Source organism: Taudactylus pleione, unplaced genomic scaffold (assembly GCF_031769625.1).
Source record: "Taudactylus pleione unplaced genomic scaffold, aTauple2 ptg000262l, whole genome shotgun sequence".
NCBI lineage: Eukaryota > Metazoa > Chordata > Amphibia > Anura > Myobatrachidae > Taudactylus > Taudactylus pleione.
The window spans coordinates 3241844-3262974 of record NW_028284664.1 but is presented as its reverse complement, the minus strand read 5'-3'; the positions used below and the strand labels follow the sequence as shown (position 1 = coordinate 3262974).

At 45.2% G+C, this 21131-nt stretch overlaps 1 protein-coding gene across 1 annotated transcript in view; it reads right to left on the bottom strand.

Moving 5' to 3' along the window:
* The window catches only part of COL8A1 (collagen type VIII alpha 1 chain), a 123193-nt gene extending 102425 nt beyond the window's left edge, over window positions 1-20768 (bottom strand). Inside the window, exon 1 of the mRNA XM_088481078.1 lies at window positions 20705-20768. The gene's annotated coding sequence lies outside the window, so the exon portion shown is untranslated. The remainder of the gene's footprint in view (window positions 1-20704) is intronic.
* Window positions 20769-21131: the final 363 nt, after the last annotated feature.

The following is a 21131-nucleotide window of genomic DNA, read 5'->3' as shown; positions in this document are numbered from 1 at the left end:
GCTTGTTTGAGTCTAAAAAAATTATACAAAAATAACGCTATAATGGATGATGATACACAATATTCAATAGAAAAAATATCAAATGAATTCAATATATGAATAATACACTTAAAAATAGCATTAAAACAATGTAGAAAAGAGCATAGGTCTAACCCTCATATTGTCTACATAAATGTGCCTGTTCCTATAAACACTTCCGGATATATAGTGAACACCATTCAAATGGCAATAGAAACCACTCTCATTTGGAGAAACACAGGGACTGTCCAATGGATGTATAGTTTCTAAGTTCCTTCACCGATAGAGGATTGTTTGAGTCTAACCAAAAATATACTACAGTGGCTATTTATCACAATCCACATCTCAGATGGTATGCGATAAACTCGGCCAAAATCGTAATGCGACATTTGAATACATCACAAGAATGTATCAAATATTGCATGCAGGGACAGGGCTTGTGAAAAAGCTCTGTCCCTGTGAATCCTCTTCGCACAGTGTGACCATGCATGCGCTGCCTGCTCTCACCCCCCACCCTGCGCACATGCGATCACCCCTCCCCCTGAAGGGGAGCCAGTGTAGAGCTTTTAGGAAAGGAGAGACAGATGTGGAACGCCTGGAGAGGAAGATGAGCCAGGCAGCAGCATTGAGAACAGATTGGAGTGAAGAGAGATGGGAATCATGAAGGCCAGAGGACAATGTTGACATTTCCTATGTCGATATTATGTTAATGTCAACATTTTGGAGGTGCAGACATTAGATGTCAACATTTTAACCATGTCGACATCATTAATGTTAACCTTCTGATCTCAACATAGTTAATGTCAATATAATGACTGCATACCAGCCAATGAAGTTACCAAGTGTCATGGCTGTCCAAAAGTAGGATCTGGGGATAGCTGATTGCTTATTGTCAGAATGTTAGTGCTGGCAGAAACAGAACCGCGGAGCCCCTCATTCACCAAGGACGAAGGTTTGAGTTTCTCTGCTGAGGTTTGCAGCTCACAGATCTCTAATCTGCCAAATTGTAAGTCAAGCTGATAACTACAGAATGCGGGGAGCTGATTACTTATTGTCAGAATGTTAGTGCTAGCAGAAACAGAACCGCGGTGCCCCGCATTCACCAAGAACCCCTGCAAAGAGGTTTGAGTTTCTCTGCTGAGGTTTGCAGGTCACACATCTCTAATCTGCCAAATTGTAAGTCAAGCTGATAACTACAGAATGCGGGGAGCTGATTACTTATTGTCAGAATGTTAGTGCTGGCAGAAACAGAACCGCGGTGCCCCGCATTCACCAAGAACCCCTGCAAAGAGGTTTGAGTTTCTCTGCTGAGGTTTGCAGATCACAGACCTCTAATCCTCCCAATTGTATGTCAAGCTGATAACTACAGAATGCGGGGAGCTGAACCAGTGTAGAGAGGATGGGTCAGGCCAGCCAAGGTCTGTACACTAGCAGACAGCAGAGTCTACAAGCCAGGGTCAGAGACGTGGAAAATTCAAACAAAGTGCTGAGTCACAAAGCAGGAGGGAAATCCAACAAGCCGAACTGGTACACAACAAAACAAAAATTACTGGGACTAGTCGGAAAAAGCTGGAGCTTTTAAGGAGACTTATGACGCCCGGAAAATCCAACGCGTTGGAAATCCTCGATTCACCGATCTTGACCAAAAAAGGATCGGGACCTTTGAGTTGGGGATTTTTTATATGCTGTGTTTCCCCAATCCGCCAACAAATCGCTGATCATGGATGCCTGCCAATCCGGGAGTTGGATAATGGATCGACGGATTGTAACGGCAGAACAGGGAATCAGGGCTGTAGACCTGCATTATAGTGTCCCAATACTGTAGTACTGCAAATTGCAGAGAGCTGCTTACGTAGGCTCGCCTGATTTGAAACAGGCGGACCTATGACATGAGTGGTCAGCTGACCACAGGTTACAAGTACCTGGACCGAGCACCAGATGCAGAGTCTGACAAGGGATAGCCTGCCTACGGGTCCAGCATGTGATACAAAGGGGTTGATTCAAGTAGGCATGATGCCGCAATGTGATGGTGTTGGAATGCCGGACACGGCACCCTAAATTGCCCCTAATTCTCACATTTCAGTTTGCGGGCTGTGTACTAAAATATGCGAATGGAGGCTACCATTTCTACGCATATGTGCGCACTGCACATCATCCATATATTGTGTTGGAACAATGCGATTTGTCATAGCTCCTTGCATTGACCCCCTACATTTACAGTGGGCGGGATGCACTAAAAGGAAAAAGTGGGCAAAAATCTGAAAACCTCCATTTTCGGAATTTGTCTGCATTTTCCATATGTACCAAGCTATGGAATGCGATACATTCCGGAGCTTCGACCTGGAGGGCAATGTTGGCGTTGCCCAATAGAAGCCTATGGGTTTCTTTTCGCGTTCTGCACTGAGAGTGCTGCACGCGTGTCATTCGGTGCATGCGAGGGAGGACACCAGGGGGACTTCTGGGTCATAAACCCGGAAGCCTTTCTATCACAAAGGACAGTTCTTATTGGGTGAGCTGTGCTTTGCGCATTTCTAGGTACATACTGGCGTTATTAATGCTGGTACATACCTGATAAGTGGCGGAATGTACCGCGTCGGCCATGTGATGCTTAGTACATCGCGCCCAGAATATTACAGAAGTGATGCACATAAAACTAACATAAGGGTCAAAGACTAATTTTTTTATTCTTTCAATTCAATTGTATTAAATTCCACTACAATCCATTTTCCTTAATTTTACATGTACAGGGCTTCACAACTTGTACAAATTCCAAGTCGTAATTTTCGTGGTTGGCAAACTCTTTTCCAGGACCATAAACTGGAACTGTTTCTTCCTGTACCTTGTGTTCACTGGCACCTTATGTAAATAGACAAGTACAACATTAGTGTTCACTCTAGCTCCGGTAGCAGGCAGGGCGCCGGAGCTAGAGAGGGCAATCTTGTGCGCGCGCCCCCGAAAAGGGGGCGTGGACATGAAAAGGGGGTGTGTCTATAAGACGCGTCCCCTTTTCATCATACTTGGGGGCGTTCCCGGGACTTACGGACACGCCGGGCAGCCCACAAGCGCTGCAGACAGGGAGAATAGATGCCGGGCGCATGCGTCTGGTGTCTATTCTCCGGCGGGGACCGGGTCACTGCACATTTCTCCACTGCGTCCCGCGGGTGAAGACGGCACCCGCAGGCTGTAAGGGCAGGGTGCTTTTTGCCCTCCAGAAGGAGGGCAGGGCACCGCGCCCCACTAAAACAGCCTAGCGGGAACGCTACAACATTTTTGCAATACAGGTTGAGTCTCCCATATCCAAAATGCTTGGGACCAGGGGTATTTTGGATATCGTAATATTCCGTATTTTGGAATATTTGCATATCATAACGAAATATCTTGGGAATGGGACCCAAATATAAACTCAGAATGCATTTATGTGTTATATACACCTTCTACACACACAGCCTGCAGGTAATTTTATACAATATTTTTAATAATTTTGTGCATCTAAATAAGTTTGTGTACAATACATGAAATTCATTTATGTTTCATATACACCTTATACACACAGCCTGAAGGTAATTTTATACAATATTTTTAATAATTTTGTGCCTTAAACAAAGTTTATGTACATTGAACCATCAGAAAGCAAAAGTTTCACTATTTCAGTCATGCTAAAAATATTCCGTATTTCGGAATATTCCGAATTTCGGAATATTTGGATATGGGAGACTCAATCTGTATTGAAATATGGAAAACTAAGGTAAAAATGAGAAGAGAATGTAATAAAAATGTATAATTATGATGTAGAAATTATGCTTGCCAAGCAATACTGAATGTGATGTTAACATTTGCACATCTTCATGGCTATTACTATGTTATTATAAACTGCATTATTCATTTCCTGTCCTTCTTTCTGTATGTCTGAGTGAAAATCCAGTTCACATGTCATGGAAGTGATCTATCCTACCTATGCGGGAAAATCAAAAGGTGAACAAACATGAAAAAAAAATTCTAACAGACATGAACTAATAATTTCACATTTTTATTAAATAATGATTACATTTAGCAATAGTGATTACATTTAGCAACCGGAACTGTAAAACGAATATGAAATCATTTTGGGATAGTTCCAAAGAATGTTACTGTGTCATATGATAACTGCAGAAGTATTTAGACTCCCATATTTGGGAGCGCAGCGTTATATCCTTCGTCCAGAACAGGTTTATCAGGGATCAGAGATATATTTAACTTTTCTCAGTTCAAATCCTACAAATATATTGGAGAAATTATTCCTAACTCCTACTATAACTACTTTAAATAAAACAAATTCAGTTTTTTGTATTCTATTTTATATAATAATCCTTGCACAAGGTAATATTTTCTGCATGTTTTTCCCCTAAAAGGACCACAAAAAAGGACAATAGAGTATTATTTTCCAATGTTAATATAAGCAAAAAGTATGGGCCTGATTCAGAGCCGCTCGCAAAAAGCGAGCGCTCGCTCTGAATCAGGGCGGCCACATGTTTATTTTTGTTCGGCCTCCTGGCCGCTCGCTAAGCTGTGGGTGACCACCCACAGCTTTAGCGAGCGGCCAGATGATGGTCGCGACCATCGGGCTTGCGACGAGACACTTGTGGTAGGGTCTCGTCCGTCGCAAGTCCCAGTGAGCTTCAAGCTCTAATAGAGCCGGAAGCTCACCACTGAGGGAACGCCTCCATTTGGTAAGCCACCCCCCCGACACGCCTAACAAACGGGGCGAGCTGCCGATCAACATCGACAGCCGCCCCTTTTGGTTGCAAGCGCTGGAGTGATTTCTCGGTCGCTCCTGGGCTCGCGTACGCGCAGTGCGCACGCCGCTCGTGTGCACTGCCGGCCATCGACCCGCTTGCGAGCGCATAGCACTTGCGAGCAGGTCTGAATCAGGCCCTATGGACGCACACATCTTTAATGCAATTTTTCTTCCATTTTCTTGTTTTGTGTCCGGTGTGCTTGCTGTATTTTTTGTCTGTTGTTTTTTTTTTAATAGTCTATGGGGATAGTTTTAAAAAAAAATAAAAAAACACACAATGGGGCTTGTGTAATAGCTTACAAGTAAGGGCCTGTTTCAGTATTGGATGGAATTGCAAAGCTGCACGCAAACAGCTTTACAATTCTGTCCTTGCAAACATGCAAGTGCAGCAGGAGGTGCATGACACCCCCTGCTGCATTTGTGATCCCAGCACTGCGACCAAGGTTGGGATAACCATGATGGTCGTGATGGTGGACAGCACCAGGACGCCGGCCAGCTGAGTAAGCGTCAGCTTATTTAGCTGGCCGGCTTGCGAGGCCAGGAAACTGCGTGACGCAGACGCTAGGTGGCCACTCCTAGAAAGCAGGGCAGACACGCCCCCGTTTATAGGAATGCAGCCATCCCCACCCCTTAAATGCTTTTGCTTGCCAATCAGGCACAGACAAAGAAGGGAATGCTCAATTATCAAACAGCGGCAGGCTGGCGGGTCGAAATCCCAACAGCTAAAGGTAAGTAACCTAACTCTCCCCTCCCCCCTAACCCTCCTTTAGGGGTGACTAACCCTAACCTCCCCTCAGGGGTGCCTAAAAACCTACCCCCCCTTCCCGCACCCTAGAACGGGTTCTGCGCACGCGCAGATTCCTGATAATCGGGAATCTGCATTCAGTATTGCATTTGCGTGCAATGTTGATTTAGCCCCTAAGTCCCAATATGAGTTTTCTTCCATTTTAACATGTGGTTTACATGCAAAAAAATGACCGGGCCGCAGTGCAGCATGGGAGACCAGTTGAGTGGAGTGGAGACATATTGGAGCCCGGACCACCAGTCCATGGACTCAGGTAAGCTAATTTTTTTTTTTTTTTTTAGCAGTGATCAGCTTGTGGTCTGTTTAGACCACACAGCTGATCACTGGGACCGGCTCTGGGCTCTGCTCTGCCTTTTAGAGCAGAGCAGGTGTCCGGTAACCGGGGGAGACCCTGGATAACGCCACCTCCAGGGGCTCCCTAGGTATTTTTTTCACAATTTATTTTTAGTAACAGGGAAATGCGATATGCTTACTAAAAATAAGTTATACTTAGGGGTTAGAGAAGACTTTTACGAATTCTACTCCAATTGCCCTGTAATAACTAAAGGTGATACTAAAATAATGTGAATAGGGTGTCAAAACACCCTTTTTCACTTTATTTTAGTAAAAATAATGTTAATAAATAGAGCCCTTCGGGTTAGGCACCTGCCGGGAGAGGGTTAGGCTGTGTAGAGAGGGGGTTAGGGCTAGGCACCACTGGGGGAGAGGTTAGGGTTAGTCACCCCCCGGGAAGGTTAGGTTTAGGGTGCAGGAAGGGGGGTTAGTTTTAGGCACCCCCAGGAGAACTTAGGGTTAGGCACCACCCCGGGAGTTTTAGGGTTAGGCACCAACAAGGGAGGGTTAGGGCAGGGGGAGAAGGGTTAGCTTACTTACCTTAGCCATCTAGATTCTTCATGTTCGGGCTTCCGGCGTCGGTATTTCATACCCAACCCATGCAGGAGACATGCTTGACTCCTGGTGCAAATTATGCACTGATGATGATGATCGGCAGCAGCTTCTGATTGGCTTCTAGATGCCTCCCACAGATACTATTACTAATATTAGTGTGACTGCTGCAATCTAGTCCCTTTATTTATACGACCTTTGCATTTGGTCTGCGGCAGGTAATCAGATTACCTTTTGTTTTGTTTTTTTAAAGAGGAAGATAGCGCATGTTTGTATTTATTTTAACTTAATTAGTAATTTGATGCTGTATTTGCTTCTGTATTTAATTGTATTTTATATGGCAAATGCAACTTTGTATTTATGAATAGCACTATTCACACACAAACAGCCTTATGTATATAACACCTCATAAAGTATTGTGTAACTTACTTGAGTAAACCAGATACATATACTAATCCTGGTGAAAAAATGGTGTATACGCTCAGGGGCGTATTAAGGCCAGAGGGGGCCTGTGGCAGCAGACGTCCTCATCAGAGAAGCGGGTTCCCCCGACCAGGCATCTTACCTTGCTTCGGCAAGCGACTCCCTCTTCCTCTGTGGCGCCGTTTTCACAGTGATATTCGGGAATATGGTGCATGCACACAGGAAAGCAAAGGCTCTAGCATGGTGCAAGAGTATTTGCCGTCATTACGTAGCGTCAAGTATACCATGGGTTGCATGGTGTGTGGTACAGGGCCCTCCTGGAGGTAGGGACCCATGTGCGTCGTACAACCTGCGCCCATTATAAATACTCCTGTCTACAAGCTACCTTCTTCAGATGCATTCAACTCTGCAAGCTGCACAGAATAAGCTTTTTTGTGTAGCATTTAAACCTGTGTTTCTGTGTAAAAATCTGTCCTAATCTACATCAGACCTATTGTGACCATACTTACGGGCTTTGTATAAGTGCTTTCCGGGAGCAGCCCAGAGAGCTGCTGCTGCAAGCCGCTTCGGGGGGCGGGACCGGACAATTGCAGTAATTAGGTGAGTTGCGTTGTAGAGCCCCACCCCCTCCTCGCGGACCCGCAAATTCCCCATTAAATCTCCCCATCCTGCCCGATTTCAATAGGAAGTGGGCAGGATGCGGGAGATCTGCCTACACTTCAGGGGAGTGGGGGGCTACCCGAAAAATTGGGAGCCTCCCGTGACTTCTGGGAGTGTAGGCAAGTATGATTGTGACTCATTTTGCCAAATAATTTTACTTATATAGTGTTTTCCTCCAATAAGACTCAAGACGCTTTACAGATACCATGAACATAATACAGAGGTTTATATTTGCATAATCTACAGAAACCATGAATATAATACCATGGTGAGTCAGCCATTTTGGGTCATCAATTCCAAGGATTATTCACCCATCCCATGAATTGGGTTACGCAGGGCCGCCATCAGAAATTGTGAGGCCCGGTACTGGCAAGATAGGCAGGGCCCCCCTTCCCCCCGTGATGGATGGAGCAGAGGTGGGGGGGGGGTCATCAATTGATGCGTAAACCAGTTTAAAACTGCTGTAAAATTCACACACACATAAAACCAAACTGTATATATATAGGGAAATCAACATTGATTCTTTATATATATATATATATATATATATATATATATATAGATAGATAGATAGATAGATAGATATATAAAGAATCAATTTAATATATATACATATATACATCAGACCCACATAAAAATACACTGAAAGAGTCGGATCCACATACAACCAGGAGGAAGGGTATGTGTAGAAGTGTAAGACATGGGGCGGGGAAAGGCTGGCTGGACAGGTTAGGGTGGCAGGACTGGGGGGGGGGGGGCAGGGAAGGCTGGCTGGACTAGGGGGGAGGCACAGGGTGGAAAAGGCTGGCTGGACTATGGGGGGACTGGGCAGGGAAGGCTGGCTGGACTAGGGGGACAGGGAAGGCAGGCAGAACTATGGGGGGAGGTACAGGGCAGAGAAGGCTGTAACAGGGGGAGGGGCAGTGCAGAGAAGGCTGCGGCCGCTCCTGATTGGCTGCCATTCCGCGACCTCAGGCTGGCTTGCGGCCGCCCTGCTTCTATCTTCCTTCCTGCATCATTTGCTGCTGTTGCAGCGGGGCTGCTACCCGGGCCCCCGTCACTCTCCCCTCACTCCGGGCCCGGGACTCGAGACCCGGCGGTCCCCCCCTGATGGCGGCCCTGGGGTTACATCCTTCTTATATTCAGATTACCAGACATGAAGTGTGGACAGGGGTGTGGCCAAAACCCCAGATTGCAGGTCATTTTCTTACCACTCTAATAAACCCATGCCCCTTTATATGCCAGTTCCCCCATGTACCCCTTTATATTGGATCAGTGCCCCTCATATGCTGTGAGAGACTCATTATGCACCTATATATGCCAGTGCTTCCATGCCCTCTTATATGCACTAATGCCAGGGCCCCCTCATTATATGCCCATTAATATGCCATCAGATTGAGCCCCCTAATCATGTGCCCTTATACCATACTTGCTAACTCTCCCTGACTATAAGGGAGTCTCCCTGAAATAGTAACAATCTCGCTGACTCCCTGAAGAGTCTAGCAATCTCCATGATAGCACCTTACCCCCATTAGGAAGCTGTTATAGTAAAAAAAAAACAGATATATATACATTCAAATGGGATCATTAGTATATTTACCCTACATTGTGTATAAGGCACAATGATCCCTATGGCTACATGCATTTTATGAAAATTATCAGTGTGTTTTTATCAACAAGTCCTGTAGATAGTAACTGCTTTGGGGCTCGCTTACATTTGGATGTAAATCAATTTTATGTCACGCCTCTCAGATGTAGGAGTACACGTCTACCTTACCACCCCGCTCATAGGTGCTGCTTTCACAATCTCCCTGAAATGCTTTTTCAAAAGTAGGCAAGTATGCTTTATACAAGGCCAGAACCCCCTCAGTCATGCCTCAGTCTTAACCAATATAATACACAGACCAAGTACACAGCAGTCCATAAGTTCCAGGTATATTACAAGAGACAGCATGATACACAGCCCATGTACATAAATAAAATATACACAGTAATCAGTATGATCCATTACTATTCAGTCTGCATAGTCCAAATACATTGTAATGCACAGTAAAAGTACAATAACACAGTGCAGTGTTCTCCCCAGAATTTTTTTCCAGCCTGGTGGCATCAAAAAGTAGCCGGGTGGGGGCCTTCGCAATTATGCCCGCGCCGGGAAAAGGGGTAACTCCCTTACCAATCCAGCCCGACAGGTCTCAGGCTGCTCCCCCACTGGCTCTGTCAAAAGTGCCCTTTATACAGTGCCCCTTGTAGTTTTCCCCTTTATGCAGTGCCCCCTGTAGTTTAGCTTTGCCCTTATGTAGTGCCCCCAGGCTGAAGTGGTGCCCAAATGTATGTGCCCCCAGACTGGTCCCTTATGTTTTGCCCCAAGGCTTAAATAGTGCCCCCAGACTGGCCCCTTATGCAGTACCCCCAGGTTTAAATAGTGTCCCTTATGCAGTGCCCCCAGGCTGGCCCCTTATGCAGTGCCCCCAGGTTTAAATCGTGTACCTTATGCAGTGCCCCCAGGCTGGTCCCTTATGCAGTGCCCCCAGGCTGGTCACTTATGCAGTGCCCCCAAGCTTAAATAGTGACCAGACTGGCCCTGGCCCTGGTCCCAGCCCCAGCCCAGAACTTACCTTTACTTGCTAGCCGATTGCTGCTCACGCTCCCACTCCCGTTGCCTCGCACTGACTGGATTTAACTAGATCTAGCAGGCGCGCAGGGCAGGCTCCTCACGTCGCGCAGTGTATCACTGGGAACGCTTGCCTCTGAAGCAATCGGAGGCTTCTTTAGCCTCCGGTCACTTCAGAGGCCAGCGTTCAACAGCAGGGCCGACGGAGGATGTCGTTGACGACCTATGGGAGCGGGCATGGTCAGCGACATAGCGCGTACACACTTGATGATTTGAATGATTTGTCATTTCTGATGCGTCGGAATCGGCCTAACCGTTCAAAAAATCGTCTAGTGTGTACAGGGCTTAAGCCAAGAGCCCTGCGCCACTGCCACCATCGATGGTGCGCCATTGCAAAGTTTTATACCATCGATGGTTCCTTCTGCATTATCCAACAATGGCAACTGTAACTGAGCTGTGTCACATGCCCAGCTGAGTCATAATGACATCGGAGGGAAGGAGATGTAGCTCCTACTATGTGGGACGTGGAGTCAGAGGAGGCATGCCGGGGTGGGCGGAGGTGGAGCAGCAGGGAGGGTTGTGATTTCGGGACACTGCTCTTTCAGGATTGCAAATCCTCCGGACAGATCTTGTGGTTTCTGGACTGTCCTTACTAATGTTGAACGGGTAGTCACCCTGCCCACGAAGGATCCAGGTGAGGCAGCCATATTAGTTGTACTACATAGGATTACACTGTGCAGGATATGCCTGGAAGAGATGTCACATAATGTGGGAGATAAAAATATTAGACAAGATGCCCAATCCTTACTTAACTATCAGAAATATACCATGGCACAGATTTATCACCGAGTGATATGCTAGTCTTAAAAGGTGCTCCAACCAATCAGCTCCTAGCTGTCATGTGTTTGAAAAATGACAGTTAGGAGCTGATTGGCTGGAGCACCAATTAAGATTAATAACGGGTGATAACAAGAATATCACTCGTTGATAAATCTGTACCGATCTTGGTAGGAAAGTCCTACTTACCAGGCACTATCTTGCCATCCCACCTGCAGGTCACAGTGTCCCGTGGTGGTGGTGGGGAGGTTGGGAGGCTCTCCTTCACCCTCTGCTCTGCTTAGCACAGCAAGAGGTGAATACATGTTGTGCGCTTGTCTTGGCGTCTATTCAGTGGAGAGAGGGACAGGGGGTATGCCCAGCAGCTCCCAGTATGCTGGGTACGCCCACTGTGTGATTAAGATGGACAGGGGGGCCTTGCTGGAGGTAACAACATTTCCCACAAGGCCACACCCTTGCAGATAGGTCACGCCCATTGCAGCAATAAGACACCCCATTTGTGGGTGCTCCTGATGAAAGGATGCTGTGCAGGTCTTAAACTTGGCCTGACTTGTTCCCTTACTTCCATGTTGTATTAAAGTTTTGTGGGGAGGAGGAGGAGGAGGAGGAGGAGAAGATAGAGAGAGAGAGAGAGAGAGAGAGAGAGAGATGCTTTAGAGCCCCTGTCCCCACATATGCTATTTGATACATTTGGGCCGTATTATCACATGCTGCAATCAATGTGATTTTGGGTGCTAATATTGCGCCCGGATCGCATTGAGACAAGCAGGCAAACTGAGCAGACTGAAGGGGGAACAAATCATTGTGTGTCAGGTCTGTGCCCATGAGCAAGAGTGGAGCAAGAAGGGCCAGAGCTTGTGAAGAAGAGTAGGAGATAAGGGAGGTAAGGACCCAGGAAGGAGGTACAGGACATAGTTGTGCTGGTGATGTGGATAGTGAGAGGAGGACACAAGGGAAGAGATCCCTGATACACATGCACTGCCATACAAAATGCCTGTCACCCTGCAGAAATTATGGGCATATACTGGGGTTATGCTAAAGGGTTATGCCAGCTTTCCGGATTTAACAAACAGCGGTAATCTACTGCTGTTTGTCAAACATCGCTCTTGTCAACTTTTAGATTTTTTGATGGCAAGAGCAATGCGGGCCCTATTGCCGGCAATGGAGACCCGGTGGTGCCTTTCCGACTTCAGTGCAGCCTTCCAGGCACTGCTAGGTCCCCGTATCATGCACATGTGCAGACGGAACGCCGTGTTAGGCGCCAGCCAGCAGAGGACCTCGCGGGACCTCGTCGGAGGAGTAAGTATTGTTAAATACCAGCAGATTTTTCATTTGTATCACAGTGATACTAAAAGAAATATTTCACTGGTGTTTAATATAGTTGATAAATGGGGGCCAGTGTGAGATATCTCAAGGTGTATTGGCAGCCCCGATATATGCACTCCGCCCCTGGGGAGGAAACATTTCCCCAGGGGAAATGTCCCTCTGTCGGGTACAACAGAGAGTGTAACAGGAAGAGTAGGTGGGGGTATGAAGCAAGCTGATAGATTTTTATGAAAAAGTGATTGTTTAGGGCATGTCTGAGTATGATGTGCTCTCATACACCGTGGTTTCTGTTGTGCTAAACAGCCCCTCTCCGCCAAGGCCAGGATGACTCAGCAACACCGAGCGCCTTTCTCTCTCAAAATGTGCGTTTTATTCACATTAATAAAGCAAATGAAAGTGATAAAACTACTCTGCTAGATTGCACTGATCAATTAGCTGTGCGACATCAAAAGGGACTATCAGAAGGATCAAATCCCGACAACGGAAGACCGGCAGTGAAGACCCCGACAGTTAAGTATTTTTCCTATTGCCTAACCTAACCTCCCCCCCCCTAACCCTAACCCTCCCTAATGGGTGCCCAACCCTAACCTCCACCCCAAGTGCCTAACCCTAAACCCCTTCTAAGTGCCTAAACCTAACCCCCCCCTTCCCTGCAGCCTAACTCTAAGTCTCCAGGGGTGGTGCCTAACCCTAACCTCCCCCCAGGGATGCCTAACCCTAGCCCCCCCCCTTCCCCTAGCCTAACCCTAACCTCCCGGGGGGGTGCCTAACCCTAAGTCCCCCATCCCCCGGAAGCCCCTAACCTAACCCCCCCGTGGCTGTCCGCGTCTGGCTTACCTTCGATCGGTAAGCCAGCTGTCGGCGTAGGTCTGATGACGGGCGTCGGGATTTCGACGCCTGTCATTAGACACTTGCCGGAATTAGACAGTCGGGGTGCCGACGGTCGGCATTTAGACCGTCGGCATCCCGACTGCATACCCTATCAGATTATTAGTAGATGTTTGGTTTCAAATCAATTAGAAACAATGTTATGAAAATGAAACATAATGTAGTAAATTTCCCATAACCATACTATACAGCAGAAGAAATAATTGTACATTAGAAAAATCCACCTTAATTACTGTATTACTAATGCCCACAGAATGAACCACAAAAAAAACAAAAAAACTTTGCCTCCCCTCCAGGAGCTCCCTGAATAGGAGGTCCAAGTGGGAAGGTCTGGGAAAGATGAGGGTGTAGTGACGTGACCCGTCTCTTCGCAGCCCCACTCCCGTTATGCCATGCCAGGAATTGTGGCATCATGCAGCGGGGAAGACGCTTAATGACACGATTCACAATGAATCACAGGACTCTGCCCCACGAATAGAGGCGTGATCCAGTAGGTTGGGTTGGACATTCCCAAAGTAGGCAAGCATGTCTTGAAGTACGTCAGATAACCCATGACTGCGCTGTAATATACAGAATGACTTTAGATAATACAGATCCCCAGTAGCAGAAGGGATTATATTTATAGCCAGCATAATGAAATGGCATACGATTTATGCAATCTCTCCTATCAGTACCACGTCTAAAAACTGCCTACAGTATTTACTGTCGGTTTGACAACCCTGCCAGTCTAGGCCTGGGAATATATGGCCTTTCCACAAATCTGGGCCTGACTACAATCAGAACGTGGTCCTTCTCCTTGGCTGCACAAAGTGCTACTTCTGTAGTGGTCTGATATGTGCTACAGATTTTTGGCTTAAAAAGGGTAAAACAGGAGTTGAGCTTTCTGTAGTGCACAGTATCAAAAATGTGCTATTGTTGGCACATGAACAGCAGCCGTAATAGTACAACTTAACAAGCTGCAGAGAGCACTTCCAAAGTGGAAAATAATATGTTGGAAGACAGTGATGTTTGCACTGATATAAATATTACAACAACAAAAAAATAAAATAAAACCTATGTAGTACGCATCTCTACACCGCACTGACAACAGATCAATGCACCTTTAAATACAAATGATGAAGGAGAGGGTGAGGGTGCAAGAAAGGGGGGTTAGAGGGAGAAGGGGGGAGGGATAGCATAGTTACGTACCCCTATCGGGATACTGAGCATGGGGTTGCCACTATTGGTATATTGACAGCTGGCATCCCAACTGCCGGTATTTCATACCCAATCCCTTTCGTTCTTATCCCCTATTGCCCACTGTAAAATATAACTTTATTACTAATTATCAAAAAGTTCATTGGTCAAATTAATCCAGACCATACGCTGAATGTTTTTATAAAGAGTTTAACGTTCTTGTTATTTATTCATCCCTTGTAGCATAGCAGTGTTCCCAAGACACACCAAATGGATGGGTTCCACAAATGTCTAATAATACACTCTGAGAACTCATCAGTCTCAGATGAATGATGTTATCAGTAGAGTATTTTACTTTAGATTATATCACTATATTGATCATGATTGATGTCATCATTGTGATAAATGCAGGACTCATGGGAAAACCTAGATTGGAGCCTACATATGTCCTAGGCAGATTACACAATTTAAAATGGATAAGTGGTTGTTGTACTTTCCACTAAGCTGCCCCAACGCTGATTAACTTGATTTGTAATCTCTAAACTTGTTGAAGGCAATGACAATATTTTATTTTTGCATTTTTGTTTCTGAGGAAAAGACGTTTGAGATGCTGTAGTAGAGCATGGTTATTGGTTAATACTGTCGAGTAGAGATTTGGGAGGACAAGAATTTGTAGTAAGACCAGGGGCGGAAATACAGGAGACAATGGAAGCCAGTCGCCTCTTGGCGGCAGTCCTGAAGGGGGCACACTGACCTTCTCTATTGCTCCAGGTTCTGCTGTATGCACCCCAAAGCAGCAATATGTAAGGAGCCTAGGGGGCATGTGCCCCGTCCTTTTCTCTCTCAGGGCCCCCACCCTGGAGTCCGGTCTCTATGTACGGATCTCCTGCAAGGAAACTGCACCAATGTACATAAAAAGGGCGGGGCTGAGGCTAGAGTGCATGACCCCTCCCTCCTTTGTTGGTTCTTCCCCTCACACATGCGGAACCTGCTGCCTCTGCTGTTGCCGTGGGAGCAGCAAATAGCAAGAACGGAAGACCCTGATCAGCAACAAGTAATGTTTGTATGCTGGGTTGTTGGTAGTTAATTGGGGGAGAAGTGTGTGTCTGGGTGCTACTGCTGGGGTGTTGGTAGTGAATGCAAGCAGAGGGGAGAGGCACCAACAACTACCTCACTTCCAGGCTCCTGGTATGAACTTACTCCCCTGAGGAGTGCTGGTACACATTAGACAATATATCATCAGATATATCGTCTTGAGGTGGATCGGAATGATATATCGAGCACATCATCTAACGTGTGATTGGCTGTGCTGCAGTGTACACTGTGCAGTGTAATGAAGGATGGAACAAGGTATCGTTCCATCGTTCATTACATCAGGTAATGTGTATCGGCAATCTTGCATGGTCTGGAGTGAAGGTAAATCTCCCCTACCACCTGCAAGATTGCCAGTCTTCTAATTTGTACCCAGCTAACGACTAAAGGCGCTTATCCTCTGGCCGACAATGGAGGACTGAACGATTACAATATCATCATCGTTCAGTCGTTCATTATACTGTGCAGTGCCCACACTGAACGATATGTCGTTCAGTGCAGACAGCCTCCCTTATCCCCGAACATGCTCAACCTGACAATATTGTCAGGTTGACCGTCAAGTTCGGGCGATGAACGATGCCGACAACGACCAGAGGGAACGTGCATCGCTGGTCGCTGCCGACATTTTTCTGCATGATTACTGCACGATTAACGAGCGATTGAACAATAACGATGTCGTAATTGTTCAATCACTAATTTTTCTCATCTAGTGGATATGCGCCTTAAGGAGTCTATGTACTAAGCCTTGAAGAGAGATAAAGTGGAGGGAGATAAAGTACCAACCAATCAGCCCCTGTCACTTTACAGGCTGTTTTTGAAAAATGTAAATTAGGAGCTGATTGGTTGGTAGTTTAATTCCATCCCCTTTATCTCTCTCCAAGGCTTAGTAAAGGTATGCAATCGGGAAGCCAACTGCCTAAATACCGGCAGCCGGCTTCCCGACTGTCATATCCCGGCAAGGGTGAAATGCCGGGCGTCTAGATGTAGATGCCCGCATTTCCCCGACGCCGGGAGACCGGCGCCTGGCATCCCGATCGTAGTGATGCCGGGCGCCGCGAGCGGACAGCCGCGGGGGCGGGGAGGGTTAGGTTTAGGGCTCCCGGGGGGGACTTAGGGTTAGGCACCCCCCCGGGAGGGTTAGGGGTAGGCTAGGGGGAGGGAGGGTTAGGGTTAGGCACCCCCGGGGGGAACTTAGGGTTAGGCACCCCCCCGGTGGACTTAGGTTTATGCAGCGGGGAAGGGGGTGGTTAGGGTTAGGCACTTAGAGGGGGGATTAGGGTTAAGCACTTGGGGGGGAAGTTAGGGTTAGGCACCCCTAAGGAGGGTTAGGGTTAGGGGGTTAGGTTAGGTTAGTAGATACTCACCTATCCACGATCGGGATTTCCAGCGCTGTCGGGCTTCCGCTGCTTCGAACTCTGCTCATGTCGGGCTGCCGCTGACGGGAATCGAGCCGGCGGTATTTCATACCCATTCCCATAGTAAATAGTCCCCTAAAGCTGGGTACGCACTATACAATTATCTGTCAGATCATTAGAGAATTTTAATATCTGTTAGAGGATTATATAATGTGTACGTATGTACAATCTCCATTTATCTTAGATATATCAGTATGATCACATCTTCTAGGATGCTCATAAGATTTGATAGATCTGGTGACGGCATCGCAAACATTTTGCAGTACGTACGCACTGTCGACCAATCTTCCGACAGATTTCATTTTAATTAGGTGGCCACTATACAGATAATCTGTGCAGTGTGTACAGGGACATGATCTCTCCTTCCAATCACTAGGACAAATATTTACTATTTATGTATTGTATGAAAATAGCAATTCCATGAAAAAAAATTAACATTTTTTTTTACATAAATCTATGTGGAAAGATATAAGAAGAAACTTTAACCATTTCTCCTTGAGTTATTTTTTTAGGCTACTAGTGATGATTTACCATAATACGAAGTGTCATGGACTACCATGGCTACCACAGTCACATGATGTAGTAAGCAAGGAACCTTAGGAACACCCCTCTGAGCTCGGTCTGCAATATGAGATCCTCCCCTACTTCTCTCATTCACCATCACATGAGATGTGGAATGCTTTGTGGGCTAATGCCTGTGACTGTCAGCCATATTTGTTTTTCTCCCATAAAGATTTTAAAAGGAGATAAGCATTTGTAAGAGCATAACTACAAGTTATGCTTAAGTAGCTTAAAAGCTACTTAACTTGCTATTTTAGAAAAAAAACGTATATGTGGGATTTAAATAACATATTAATATATTACTTGCGAGTAAAATATACACTTGGAGGCAAAATTGAAAAGCCCAATAAAATTGCACGCTCACATTGTAGGACTGCTAATGCACTGAGAACAGACATTTTGTATTTTATTATCTTTGAAAAAAAAAACCACAACACACTATTAACCTGGACACCTAAAAAAACAATTGCTTCTATAAACTTTTTTGTTTTGCAGGTAAAAAACAAAAAAAAAGTTTTAACAGTGAAAGTCGTCTGTTCCCTATTAAAGTGGCAATATTTAAATTCAGCAGAACATCAATAACAGATGCTCTGGTAGACAGGGATTTGTTCTAGTAGCTGAAGCCTTATTTAACATCCAATGCAATTCAAGAGTTCTGTAGAACAGATATTGAAGCAAATTTCCTTTGTATTATTCTTTTGTGGGATATATTTAATGCGGCGGAGCCCCAAAGCTAAATGTTGTTATGGGTTTGCTTTAATGTCAAGAGCTGGTTATTATATATAAAAAAGCTCTATAGAAATGTAAAATAGTAATAAAAACCAGAGGCATGACCAAACACATTGCCAGAACTCCAGAGACTGGTAAGAAAAACATGAGTGTTTATATAAGAAATGAAAGCGCAATCTGATAACATCAAAAGAAAAAAACTTTTTTTTAATTTCTTTCATTTAATTTTTTTTTTCACAAGATCCTTTAATTTGACAGCGTTCAGTAATCATACTGTACAATAATAATGTATAGCGTGCCAGGGTTCACAAGGTGTAGCATAAGATCATGTGGGGTGGGGGGGAGATTGTTACAAAGATAATTCTGTTTTCAAACAAGGTTTGTTAGATGAGGCAGTTTTTCACAGTATATTTTACCCTCACAGGCAAATATTCTTGACTCTTGAGCTATTATAGACGGAAGGAAAGAAGTAGCTCAGTGGGAAAAAGTATCCGGAAAACACTTAAAACTTTTCTAGAATGAATTAGACAGTATAGCTTGGTAATGGCTATGAAGGTGGCTGTTGTATAGAAATTTAGAAGGGATGTAGTTATTGCACCCTAGAAGGGAGGTCGTTATCATCCCGGCTGTTGGGATACCGGCGCTTAGAATGCCGGTGCCGGAATCCCGACACCAGTCAGAATACCATTTAGAATACATGCCACAAATGCAAAGGACTTATGGTATAGACACATTTCTAGCTTCAATTGTCTTTTCTTTTCTTCGTATGTAAAGAAGTTTTACTTGTAGGGCGAAAGAACCAAGGAACTGAAAGCGCGTATGTCAGACAAGTTCATCAGGGATCCGCTGTCAGTCTATGTATGCCGGGACAATGTTTAGGGGCACCCGGCGCTCTACACCCACAATCACTTAGTGATCCCGACTGTAGGTGCAAGTGCAGAGAATAGGTTACCGTTAATCATTGTCCCTGAATACAAGGACTGGCAGCGGATCACTGGTGAGCCAGTCCGACTCTGGCCATAAGAAATGGGTTGGAGTATAGAATTCACCAGATTTTCTTGGTGCCCATTACAAGAAGGCTTGTCCTATGATGGCTTAATCTATTGCTTTGATTCATTCCCAGGTCCTCAAGACTGGCGTGGCCTACAACAGCCATATCCTGATGGCTAACTTAGTCGAATAGACTGAAGAGTGTCTATGAGAGTATCACAAAAGATAATGGAAGATTAACCAACGAGTAAGGTAGCGTACATTAAGGACTAGATTACAGGGAGCCAATAGATTTCATTGTACAATCCAATACGATTATCATTCACAGCAGAGTCATACAGTATTTTCATTTACTTCACAGAAAATTAAACGCCAGCCATTCACACAGCTATTCCAATGGACGTATCCAAGGATCTAACCTAAATATGTTCTAGCTGCAGAATGCTCCAACACTTGTTAGACATCAATAAAAAGAAAATAGCAGATATTTTGGTAATTAATAACACATTTATACAGCGATATCATTCGTGGAAATCAAGACTTCCGTAAATGTGATGAGAATATAATAAACCCCCTATTCTCTAAAGAGCTTTTAATTGGCGGTTTCATTAGAAAATTGAACCTGATGCGCAGTAAGAACCCTCAGAAAGGATTTATTTGCATTATATACACGTGTTGTAACTTGTAGTTGCCCAAAAGTACACATTTGTACAGTCTCAGAGTATAGAATTGGGAGAGATACAAGTATCCATACAGTGCATTCCAACCACACTGCCATAACCCTGATTAAACTGATTATTAAAAACATTAAAGAAAATATGGAATTTTTATAAAAGAGCAACAATAATGGGTAAAAAGACTTCTGTCATGGCATAGATCTCTCGTTGCTTTCCATTTGCCAACATTCCTTTAAGAAAGTAATTCAGTATTTTAACATCTAAAAACACCCATGATTTCTTTTCCCCTCAACAAATATACTATTTTCCTATACACCCCAAGTTTTTACTACTAAACAGGGCTGTAAATGGACTAAAAGTTAGAATGAATGCTGTCCACTTGCTTTCAGCCTGTCTCCACAGCGAATATAAAAGCTGCACACATTAACCACTGACCAGAATCTCTAGTGTGCACCTGCTGCCAGACCCTGCAGAGAGAGTGCCCCTGCTACCAAGTGCTGACCTGGGCATCTCCTCACTGCAGAATGTGTCTGTCATTCCCAAGGGCATTCCAAGCAATGCCACATCCACTTTCCACCAGCAAACCACATGTATCCATAACAGCATTATTATCACACTGTACTTAATGTGGCTGAGCAATGGGGCTAATGATGACTGAAATGCAATAGAACACACAATTACAAGTATGCACTGATTATCTATCTATCTAATATATATCAAAAGTGGGTAGTATTGCATTATAGGCTAGCCCACCTTCTCTGACTAGTCTCTAGGTGCAGCAGGTGGCATTGTGAGCCTGGTACACTTAGAAAGTAAAACATGTCATGATCTTACCTTGGTTATGCCAGCTCCAAGGGAAAGGTGTAATGCAGACATGTGACAGTGAGGGACTGGGAAAGTGCTCTGACCAGCAGCAGTTACCATTCTGCAGGCTTTTATCTGCGGGTGGGAGGAGTGTTCCCCTGCAGTAGGTGGGCTAAGAATGCAGTGTTCAGTCTGCACCCTGCTCTCTGCAGTCTGTGTTTACCAGGGAGCAGATTGAAAAGAGGAAAGTTATATGTGAAAGAATGTGCAACTGGAACAAAGTGTATGTAATATGCATCCAAAGTCTGTGGAACATTCTGCCATCCCACCAGTCAGCAAATACTTAGGACATGATGATGATGACCAAATGGACAGAACTGGACTCTGAATGGACCTAATTTAGGAAAGAACAGTAGCTGCCTGTACAATATACTGTAGGTCTACTGTTGGCAACAAT